Source organism: Budorcas taxicolor, chromosome 2 (genome assembly GCF_023091745.1).
Source record: "Budorcas taxicolor isolate Tak-1 chromosome 2, Takin1.1, whole genome shotgun sequence".
NCBI classification, from domain to species: domain Eukaryota; kingdom Metazoa; phylum Chordata; class Mammalia; order Artiodactyla; family Bovidae; genus Budorcas; species Budorcas taxicolor.
Genome location: NC_068911.1, coordinates 81,006,231 through 81,017,385, shown reverse-complemented (window position 1 = coordinate 81,017,385; position 11,155 = coordinate 81,006,231). Strand labels below are relative to the sequence as shown.

At 39.7% G+C, this 11,155-nt stretch overlaps 1 protein-coding gene across 2 annotated transcripts in view; it reads left to right on the top strand.

Annotated features, from left to right (window-relative positions):
• The first annotated feature begins 3,720 nt into the window (after window positions 1–3,720).
• The window catches only part of MARCHF7 (membrane associated ring-CH-type finger 7), a 46,079-nt gene continuing 38,644 nt past the window's right edge, over window positions 3,721–11,155 (top strand). For both annotated transcript variants that reach the window (XM_052657270.1, XM_052657262.1), the window contains exon 1: window positions 3,721–3,888. The gene's annotated coding sequence lies outside the window, so the exon portion shown is untranslated. The remainder of the gene's footprint in view (window positions 3,889–11,155) is intronic.

The window sequence follows — 11,155 nt, the reverse complement described above, 5'->3', positions numbered from 1 at the left end:
CATACACTATTGGTTCTGTTTCTATAGAGAACTCTGACTTATACACAGATAATACATAAACTAATGGGCCTGGCTGTGTTCCCATAAGACTATTTACAGTAAGAAGCAGTGAATCCAACCTTTAGAACTATCAATAATAAAAGACAGTTGCTTTTATTAAAAGCTCTATGTTTTGACACTGTGAAAGGTGTTTCATACATGGATCCAAGTGTCTGATAAACTGAGAATTATTTCTGACCAGACCAGATATTCTGGAGCAGCAATGTGAGCAGGAATAATTTTCCTAGAACCAGTGAGACCATAAGCTTAAGTTTAAGAAAGAGCTTCTCAGAGAAGGTTTCAAGATGGTATTCTTTTTTTTGGTTTTTATGTTGTTTTCTCTACTGGTTTCAGAGATCAACAAAAGTTATTGCTGCTGCTAATCCAACAGAAGTCAACCAAGAGCATGTCTTGGATGCTCATTTATTAAATGGAGAACCTTTCAACTGTTCCTGAAAAGGGGAAATTCTTAATTCACTAAATCAAAGGTTTTTACTTTTGGAATAAAAAGAATTTTTTACAGCAAAGATTTAAAGCGAAGGACCTTTTAAGTAACATGTTCCTTAGAAGGAAGAATCTTCAACCTATAGACTGTTATTCAATAATAATAAGTACCGTATACTTAAGAGTTAGTTATAACTTTAAATAGTAGATCTTCAATTTGGTTGATGCCACAAGGTTCCCTTCTCCAGAATTAATAAAATTCCCACTTAAGAAGAAATTGGCATCCTTTGTTTTCAACTTAGGGACACTCCCCCTCCCACCCTGAATAAGAGGATCCTAGGTATTATCTGCTGTTCCACAAAAGTTTAAGCAATGACGACATTTAAAAATAAGTTGATTTTTAAAAAGTAAATATATATAACCACATCTTTTCAAGATCACATCATTTATGCAAAGTGGAGAATATCTATAAAATTGCCCTTACCATAGAAAAGATTCTTGGAAGGTTAGGTTGTGAATGATACGGGGAAAACAGAAACTTTGAAATTCAGTATCTGAAAGAGAATTCTAACCTATCAGGTAGTTGAAGAAATATTCAAGCATAAGAGCAGAGAATTGTTATGACCATGACCAAATGATAGACAAATTTATAAAGTAAAAGGGGATAAATTAATAAAAGTAAAGAAGACCATAATTTAGAGAAGAAGCCAAGTTCAAAAACGGAAATTAATGGGTTGATTTGGCAAGTGGTAAACAAAGATATTTATATACAAAAAGTTATTAGAGTTGATCATAAGGTATCAGAGTTGATCATAAGGATAAAAAGTTTGGCAAAGAAAGGTCAAAAGGGGGAAATTTGTGCAAAAAAAGACAATCATGGGGTCTAACTTGGTCAGAAAAGTTCTAATTTCAAACAATTTCCCTGTCAAAGCATTGGTCCTGATTTTAAGTTCAGAAAATATAGTCACTCTATTTGTATCTACAATCTCTATCAAATTCTTTAATGTAGAAAATCTCAATAATTCTTGTTTGATAATGAGAATTATCTGGAAACTCAAATCAGAGAAAGTACATTAAAAAACAGTATCAACTAACAATTCTTAAACAGAAAAAATACTTACTAGTGGTCTTTATTTACTAGCATCAACAAGACACTAATTTGGAAGGTCTGCTTAGCCTAAGAAATTGGTGCCACACTCACCTCTTCTGATATTATCAGGGCTGGGTAGGGATGAAGTCACAGTCTGCCAAAACCTGAACCATTCTTGACAGGTTTGGGGTTTCTGTAGAGAAGTTACCTCTACCAGGTCTGACTGCCATAGCTCAGGAAAATGGTAGTCAATCCTTCTAGTGTAGAATGTACCTCAGAAGATGTTTAAGGGACCTACGTAATAAGCCCCAGAAAGATAATGTTAGTAGTGATTTAGACATGGAATGTAATAGCTAACAATTACGGAAAGCTATGTTCTAGGAACTCAGGCATTATCTCATTTAATCCTTTTAAAAACACAGTGGGTATTCTTCATTTTACAGACAGTAAAGAATCTGCCTGCAATGCAGGAGACCTGGGTTCCATCCCTGGGTAGGGAAGATCCCTTGGAGAAGGAAATGGCAACCCACTCCAGTATTCTTATCTAGGAAATCCCATGGACAGAGGAGTCTGGCGAGCTACAGTCCATGGGATAGTAAAGAGTAGGACAGGGCTTAGTGACTAAGTTAAAGATTTAAATGCTCAAGGACTTCTTTGGCAGTCCAATGGTTAAAGACTCTGCTTCCAATAGAAGAGGTGCAGGTTTGATCCTTGGTTGGGAAACCAAGATCCCACATGCCCAGCAGACCAAAAAACAACAACAACAACACAGAATCGCTCAAGATCACAAAGGTGGGGCAAGGCAGGGTTGGGTTTGAACTTATGCAGTACGGTGCTTCAGGATGTGTATACCCATAACTGTAATGCTACAGGTACAAAAGAGGTTGGAGCAAGAAAAAGTTTTCTACACAAGGCAAATCAATTTTCTCAAACTTAGTCTCTGTTCACTTAATGCCACATCAGGTAGTTAATCTTCAAATCACATTTTAAAAAGTTAGACTGGCACTTATGTACCAACTTTAAACAATAATAATCTTTAATATTTTACAATTTATGTTAGTGAACCATGGACAGTCTGTTAGTCTCTAACACTATGTGAAACAGAGATGATACTGATTAGTGCACACCCTCCAGATAAAATGACAAAGAAATACACATAAACTTCACACTTCATTTATTGAAATCATTTGTATCCAATGAATTCCTTAAGCAAACCAATAAAATAAGTCAGTTTACAAATGTCATCAGTATGCCTCCAAGTTTCAATAACTTATTTTTACGGGTGAGTAACTTACATGTTTGATACCTTATTCAAAAGCCACATATCACCTAAATCCACAGAAATGGTGGTTTTTCCCTCTAATCTACTCCCTTAGTATTCTTAACATCTTGGTTTACCACATTTACAGGTTTTTTTTTCCAAGTTTCGTCTCATTCTCATCAGACCGTTTATCACACAATTTTTCTCCCTCTTTCTAAGTGGATGCATTTTTACCACAAAATCTGTAGCTACACTACCAAAGATTAGTGCCACGATTTTAAAAGACATGACTGCAGAAATACACTACTAACAACACTGAACTACTACAAGGAACGAATGGTCTGGGACGAATCGGCTCCGACCCTTAAAGGGGAGGGCTCGCTGCCATCACATAGGGTGACAGGGAATGGGAGGAGGGGAGGTCGGAAAGGCAGTGTTTGATTCAAGTCAATAAACATTCACTGCGCCACTCACCCAGCGCAAAAGAAAAAAAAAGGGGGGGGCGGTATTTCAAGCAGTGGGCCCCGCAGGTTTGCCGAAGGGGCCAATATCCTGTGGCGCGGACTCGGGCGTTGGGCAGCAGCAGGGCTGGATATGAGCCCTTCACCAGCCAGGCGAGGGCGGCCAACCAGGGCCGGGCCTCCAGTGCCCCGCTCCCAGTGCACGCAAACTCGCCGGCCCAGTCGCCAGCCCGCCGGCCGATCAGCCGCAGCCGCTTACCGGTCGCGCCTCGCTGCCTCCCCGGGGGCAGCTCTTCAACGGTTGCCGCAGTCAGAGCACCACCCCGCGGTGGGGTACGTCGAGCCCGCCCGCAGCTCTCGGGTCCGCGTAGCTCCACCAATCTCGCGAGAACTCGGGGGAGTCCGCGAAGTCGCGGAGAGGAGAAGGGAGGGGCATTTAACGGTGGAGGCTGGTTCTGCGCCGGATCCGGGAGCTGGGCGGACGCCATTGTGCTTCGTGGTCTGCTGCTCTGCCTCAGGTAGAGGCCTAGAACTCCGAGGAGGAAGGCGGCGGTGTGATCGCTGGGAGCGGGACAAACCCTGTTCAGTGCCAGGTCGGGGCAGGGGGAGTAAACTGCGGACCTCGGGTTTCTGGCTCTCGGGGAGGTGGTTCCGATCGAGGCCGCGGGTGGGGGAGGGGAGGAAACGAAGTGCTGGGCTGGGGACATCGAGGCCCCTTCCTTCCTTTCAGTATCCGGGTGCGGGCGCTTGATCCGGGACCGCGGGTGCTAAGCGAGCCGGGCGCAGTCCTTCTGTGCCGGTGGCCTTTCGTTCCGTGGTGGGGTTTGTGACGGGCGGCGGGGGCAGGCCGTGCGTCTTCCTTGTGGACGTGTGGCGGCCTCGGAGAAGGGGCTTGAGCCCTGATTTTGGCCTTTGGCGGCCTTCTCTTCGATCGGGGTACGGACGGTCCTCCGGAACCTCACGGGCAGGGAGTGTCACGAGTGAGGTATTTAATGATCGAGGTGTTAAAGGCGGGGAGATTTAGGGCTTTGCCAGACCAACCTCGAATTGAAGGAACATTCCCAGCCCTTTATGTAAGGCTAAAGATTTGCTCGTTGATCATCCCAGGTCTTGAGTATCGTGATACTTTGGGATTTCTTTAGTATTGTAGTATACTGTATGTTCTTCAAATAGAAATAGGTGGTGATATGTTTAACAACGTACCTGTTGGCGTAAGAAGTAAAAGGAAGGCACTAGTAGTTGAATACAGTACTCCCTCACTTTAAGGAAACTGCGTAGTAAAGATGAATGTGTACGCACGCCAAAAATACTGTAATTCTCTTTTTCTGCGAGCAGATGTAAATATACAAGGAACATCTCTGTCTTGGTAATACTGATAAATTGATCACAACTGGTGTCGTTTGGCGCTATTAAGAGCAAAGTGCGAAGTGAAATTGCATTCCTAAGACTATTTTTTTCGATTTTGTAGGATATTTTAGGTATTTTTCATTATTAAAGGAATTTTAAAATCTCCCTTTTTCTTGCGTTAATCTGTTTCTGTCCGGAACTAAGAGATGAAGTTAAATATGAATTTTAGATTTGAAAATCAAACGCTATACCGTTGTTTAAAAGGCATACATATACGTTGTTGTTGTTGTTTTTCATGAAATAAAATTGTGTTTAAGAAATGGGGTCAGTATTTCATTCACAGCTCTACAGCATATGTGAAACAGCAGTGACACAGGAGGCATTAGGGACCGACATATGGGTTTGAGTCTTGATTTCGCCAGAATTATTTAACCTTCCTAGAGTTGAAGTGAGGATTAAATTAAATTTAGTAGTGTGTGTAGCAGTCAACACGCTGGGGGACATAATACTTGCAGAGTGAACTTTTGATAAATGTAAACAATTGGAATTCATACCAAAGTCCAGTTTTTATTCATGGATTTTTCAAATTTTACTCTACCTGCAATATGTTCCTCATAGGGTACTGAATGCTTCTCACAATAATTATATTTATAAAAGTTCTCTACTACTAAAAGTTCTTACTTTAGATAAGAACTTTTTACAACTTTTTCTGTGCCCTAAATCATACGACAGATGTAATGTCAGCATGGTCGTTAAGTACAGTCCTGAGTTTTTTTTTTTTGAAGCTGCATGGTGGGTCAGAGGTCTGGAAAAAGGGTGGTTAAAGATTCCTTCCTTAAGTATAGGTAATTTCTGTTTCTACCTCATTGGCAAGAGAGCTTAATATTCCCAGATAAAGCACAAAGATTCCCTATATAGGCACACACATATGTTCTATGCGAAGATGTAAGATAATCAGCTTGACTATAAAAAGACATCCATGGCTCCAATTTTTAATCAGCTACATATCCATTTCACACAACTTTTCATCTGATATATGTTCAAGAGTTGCCCACTTAATTTCAGGAAAATAATTTTAAGTAGTGCAAAACTATCAAGAAATGTAAAACAATTTTTGATTGTTGTATTTTAGCTACTAGATTCTAGATTAGGGCTTTACAAGAAGCTTGACACAGCGTCTGCCTTGCACAGCTCACAGTTGAATCATCAAACTAATGTATGAAGAAGTGAAGTCACTTGGTTGTGTCCAACTCTTTGCGACTCCATGGACAGTAGTCTGCCAGGCTCCTCTGTCCATGGGATTTTCCAGGCAAGAATACTAGAGTAGATTACCATTTCCTTCTCGAGGGGATCTTCCCGACCCAGGGATCAAACTCTGGTCTCCCGCATTGCAGGCAGATTGTTTACTGTCTGAGCCATTACAAATAATTATACATTTAGACTAATGTGTAAACAATTACTATTATCTTAATATAAGTATTGAAACATGGTCCTATTGTGGGAGCACTGAGAACAGTGTTTAATCTTGGGGGAAATGTTTACAGGAAGTATTACTGGAGCTGAGATGTGAAGGATGGTTAAAAGTTTGGTAAGGAGCCTGTAAGTCATGGTATCACAGTTTGTTTTAGGAATGTACAGTTTGTTCTCCATAGCTGAAACAGTTGAGTGGAAGGTTAGAGCATGACAGGAAAAGACCTGTACTGTTTTAGAAGGTTAGTGCTCTATGCTTTTGGGATTAAAGAGCTCTTGTGTCCCTAAGCCAAATAAGGAATGACTTTAAATTATTTTTCTTGATACATCCTTCTGTTACTACAAATAATTGTGTTAGTAATAAAGAACAGTGGGAAATGCATAAGTGAAATGCATAGCCTTGTAGCAATACTCATTTTTAACCAACAAATTAAACTTAACTAGTGAACCTTTTAGCTGTTTAGTAACTGAGTCAAAAACTGATCACATTAGTATAATTACAATTTAAAATGAGTAAAGATTTTGAGTTCTTACTAAGATCTCCTTGAATTCAATGAAGCAGGATTATAGGGAAATAGTTTATTTTCTCATAGTTGTTATTCTACAAAAAATAGTCATAAGATGAAGCTGAAGAGGGGGAGCAGGGTAAAGTTATAATTTGAGAGTTGGCTGGGTTACTTTTCATGATCTTAATTTTTAACTTTTCTTTGGTCTGAACTCCTGATGTCAAAGCTGGTTTTTCTTGTTCTCAAAAGTATTTCTCTGGCTCTACTGGTTAGACTAGATAAGTCAAACGCCTGGTTTTGAAATTACCTACTGGTATACACCCTTTAGTCAACAGCTTTAAGAAGAGAAATCTTGAAACTTCAAAACTAGTTTTCATCTCTTTATTATGATCATTTCACTTTAGTGTTATGTTTGCCAGTTTCAGAATAACTCTAAAATAGTTTCCAGTTACTCAGTGAATGTTGAAATTTGGCAAAATTAAATACACTTCAAAGGAGGACAGATTATTTCCAAGTATTGTAATGTAGACCTAACATTTTCTCATGAAGATGTTTAACTTTTTTCTAGTTATTTTTTAAGACTTAGGTGTATCTGTCTGTGTGTGTTAAATACCTGTCAGCTGAAAATCAAGAGGAATTTTTTTAAAGACCCCAAAAGTTCTGTGCTTTCATAGTGTTTTCCTTGTGACTACCCCTAGATTTTATGTCTCCATGTTCACTAATATCAATAGAATGCAAATTTTCCTCGGAAGCAGATGTTTTAAACAAAGGCTATATACCATGTAGAGGTTTTTAACTATGTTTATATTTCTGGGAGACTGTTGGCTGTTGAAATACATTGGTATTTTCTGTAATAACTCTGATCTTCATGCCAGGAATTCATTGCAGAGTACTGTTGTGCTTTTGGTAATTCAATGACTAACTCCCCTGGATTTTAAGAAAAAGTCTCAGTTAGACCCTGAAATGATTAGATTTTTCATGAGACTAGGTGCATGATGATAATTGTAGGAAAAGGAATAAGTTACGAAGCTTTGCTGTATTGTTACATAACACACCACCTCAGAACCCTCTGGAATAAAACTAGTATTTACAGTCTTATTACAGTTCTTTGTGCCTGTTGGGTAGTTCTGTTGGTTTTGTCTGGATTCACTCATGCAAGATTTTTAAGGCCAGCAGGTCCAAGATGGCAGGTGTCCCTTACATTTCAGGCACTTGGTGTTGGTTAATGTTTAGGCTTTGCTCACTGTGGGCTTTTGTGGCATGAGGGTTCCAAAACCGCATTCGAGGAGAGTGAAAATGGGAGCTATAAGACTTCTTATAGCCTTGGAAATCATACAGTGTCACATTACTTCCTGGTGGCTCAAAAGACGGTAGAGAATCTGCCTGCAGTACGGGAGACATGGGCCCCATCCCTGGGTGCGGAAGATCCCCTGGGGAAGAGAATGGCTACCCACTCCAGTATTCTTGCCTGGAGAATTCCATGGACAGAGGAATTCAGGCAATGGGCATCCATGGGGTTGCAAAGAATCAGTCATGGATGAATGACTAATACTTTCTTAGTCAAAATAAATTTCACAAGGTAACCCACATTCAAGGGGTGGGGAAATAGATTCCATCCTCTCCCCAGGCAGATCAGCACCATTAGTGCGAAGGGCCATGGGTATTTTGTAGCCGTGCTTTGTAATTTACCACAGATGGCTTAGAATATTTTATTGAGAACAGACATTCTTAAAGATATCATGACTGGAATTTGCTTTAAAATAAGAGGATGGTGAAATAGTCAAATATTGATAATTGTTGAAGACTGTTGTTTGGCATGTGGAGGTTTATTATTGTCTTGATTTTTGTGTATGTTTGAAGTTTGCTCATAGTAAAAGTAAAAATTTTAAGGCATACTCAGATAATCTAAACTCCATTTTGCAAAGTGATTTTGACCTTATTTTCCATTTCTTATTTACCAGAATTTGCTGCTACTTTTGTGGTGTATAGATACAAAGGGGTATAAACCAGCAGTGCTGCAATTTAGAAAGGAAATTATTTTTAGGAGTTCTTTATAGATTTTATTGTAATGTAAGATAAAAAAATATCTTTTCATCTGCCAGGAACTGTTTCCCTTAATTATCAAAGTTAGAGTAAAAACATTTTGAAAAAATTAAAAGCACAACCCTCCCAGACATAAAGTAAAATGTTAATAATATCTATTTTTTCCCCAATTTTGTATGCATTTGCTTAATATAAGTAAGGTACATAAGTTATATCCTCTGGTACCAAAATCTGAATGACTTTAAAAAATCTTTCTACTCTGTGTTAAAGACAAATTTCAAATAATGAAAAAGCTAAAGTAATACCTGTTCAGCCCCTCAGTCATGTCTGAGTCTTTGCGACCCCATGGATCGCAGCCAGCCAGGCTCCTCATCCCATGGGATTTTCCCAGCAAGAATTCTGGAGTGAGTTGCCATTTCCTCCTCCGGGGGATCTTCCTGAGCCAGGGATCAAACCTGCATCTCCTGCATTCAGGCAGATTCTTTACCACTGAGCCCCTGGGGAGGCCCAAAGTAATGCCTACTAAAGCTGTTTATATGAAAATTTTTTACCATCTGATGGTATTGCTTAATACTAGCTACTTACTAACTATATACAGTGTGCCAGTAAAGCTCATGTTACATTTGTAAAATTGGTACTATTGTTATTCCCATTTTGTAGGTGAAAAAAATAGAGCATTAGTGATATCAAGCCCAGAGTCACACCAAGTAAGGGACAGACTTCAAAGCTTGTGGTCGCAAATATTGTATTTACAAGTAGAAGTTGGTGCATACGCTGAAAATTGGGCAGCACTTTGTTTATCTTGCTTTTATCCTGTTTACTGTTTTGAAAAAACTGCCTTTATTAATATATACATTTAAAGTAAAGAGAGTGTCTTAGATATAGGCTGTTAGTATGAATGGAGTTGGGGCCTTTTTGTTAGTCTCATCATTTGGTTTATGATTACTATGTGACTCATGACATGCTGAACAAGACTATTATTTTAAGAATGGAACACAGTGATCTATAGAGTAATGGGAAAGGATGCATGTTATTTGAGAGATTCCTTTACAAGCAGATTCATCTGTTAAATCAATTGAGCCAATTTCTCTTGACATTTTTTGTGCTCTAGTTCTTTTCTTCTGTAACTAACTAAAAGCACAGTAGACTTTCTTACTCTTTCCTCAGTTTCTCTTAAACCCTCTCTGGTATTTGCCATCATCTGTTTTTCCATCCTTCATTCTGGATAGTTTTCCTCTAGCCTGTTTCCCAGTTCTCTGGTTTTCTCAGTTTTGCATAGGCTACTGATAAATGCATCAGTTTCCCAGTTTGCTAACGTTAGAGCCATTTATTCATCTGGTTCTGTTGATTGATATCTCTTGATGATGAACTTTTTTTCCTTGTTTTTTAAAATTTATTTTTAATTGGAGGATAATTGTTTTACAGTGTTGTGTTGGTTCCTTGTAGTTTTGTGTCTTATAATTTTTGATTGATGGTGAAATGTTGCAAACGAAAGAACAGTGGAGACTGAGGTCGTAATTTTTATGCCTGGATATGGCCATATCTTGTCAGACTGTTAGTGTGGTAGATTGAGTTGGTTTAGTCTGTAGTGCAGCTGGGTTTGAATGTTACTACTGCTTTGTATACTTTTCAGAGTATTCTTTGACTGCTTCTGCATGGTGCTCAGTGTGAAGCTGGAGTGCTAGAGCATTTATTTCAGTATTCTTTCACTAACCTCAACTTCTATAGGCCCTGCGTATCTGCACTACAGAGAGGCCTACAACTCGAAGGCTGTTGTAACTCCCTAAACAGTAAACTGCTATACCTTCTTAGATACTTGGAGGAAAGTCCATGGGAAAGGAGGTGTTCTTAGTTTTATGCATCCTTCTTGAGTTTAGGCAGCCTCTAAGTGCCTGATGCTCAGAGGTGGGGCTGTCCCAAGATTTATGTCCTTTTCCCGGACCCCTGTCACCTCCTCTCCACCAGGGTGAACTAGAAAGAAAGAAAGAAAGTTGAAGTCGCTCAGTCATGTCTGACTCTTTGCGACCCCATGGACTGTAGCCTACCAGGCTCTTCCATTCGTCCATGGGATTTTCCAGGCAAGAGTACTGGAGTGGGTTGCCATTTCCTTCTCCAAGGGAACCTCCCAACCCAGGGATCGAACCCCGGTCTCCTGCATTATTTTAAGGTGGTAGTTCTCTGGTGGCTCAGCGGTAAAGAATCCGCTTTGCTAATGTGCAGATGCAGATTCCATCCCTGGGTTGGGAAGATCCAGTAGCGACGGAAATGGCATCCCACTCGAGTATTCTTGCCTGGGAAATCCCATGGACGGAGAAGCCTGCCAGGCTGCAATCCATGGGATGGCAAAAGAGTTGGACATAGTGACTTAACAACAACAATTTGAAAGTTAAGTGGAAAAGATGGGTTAGAATTCTGGATACGGGGGTAAAGAGTTTAGACTTCATTTTTAAGGTAGTAGAGAACAGTTGAAAATCTGATTGGGGAGTGGTGTCAT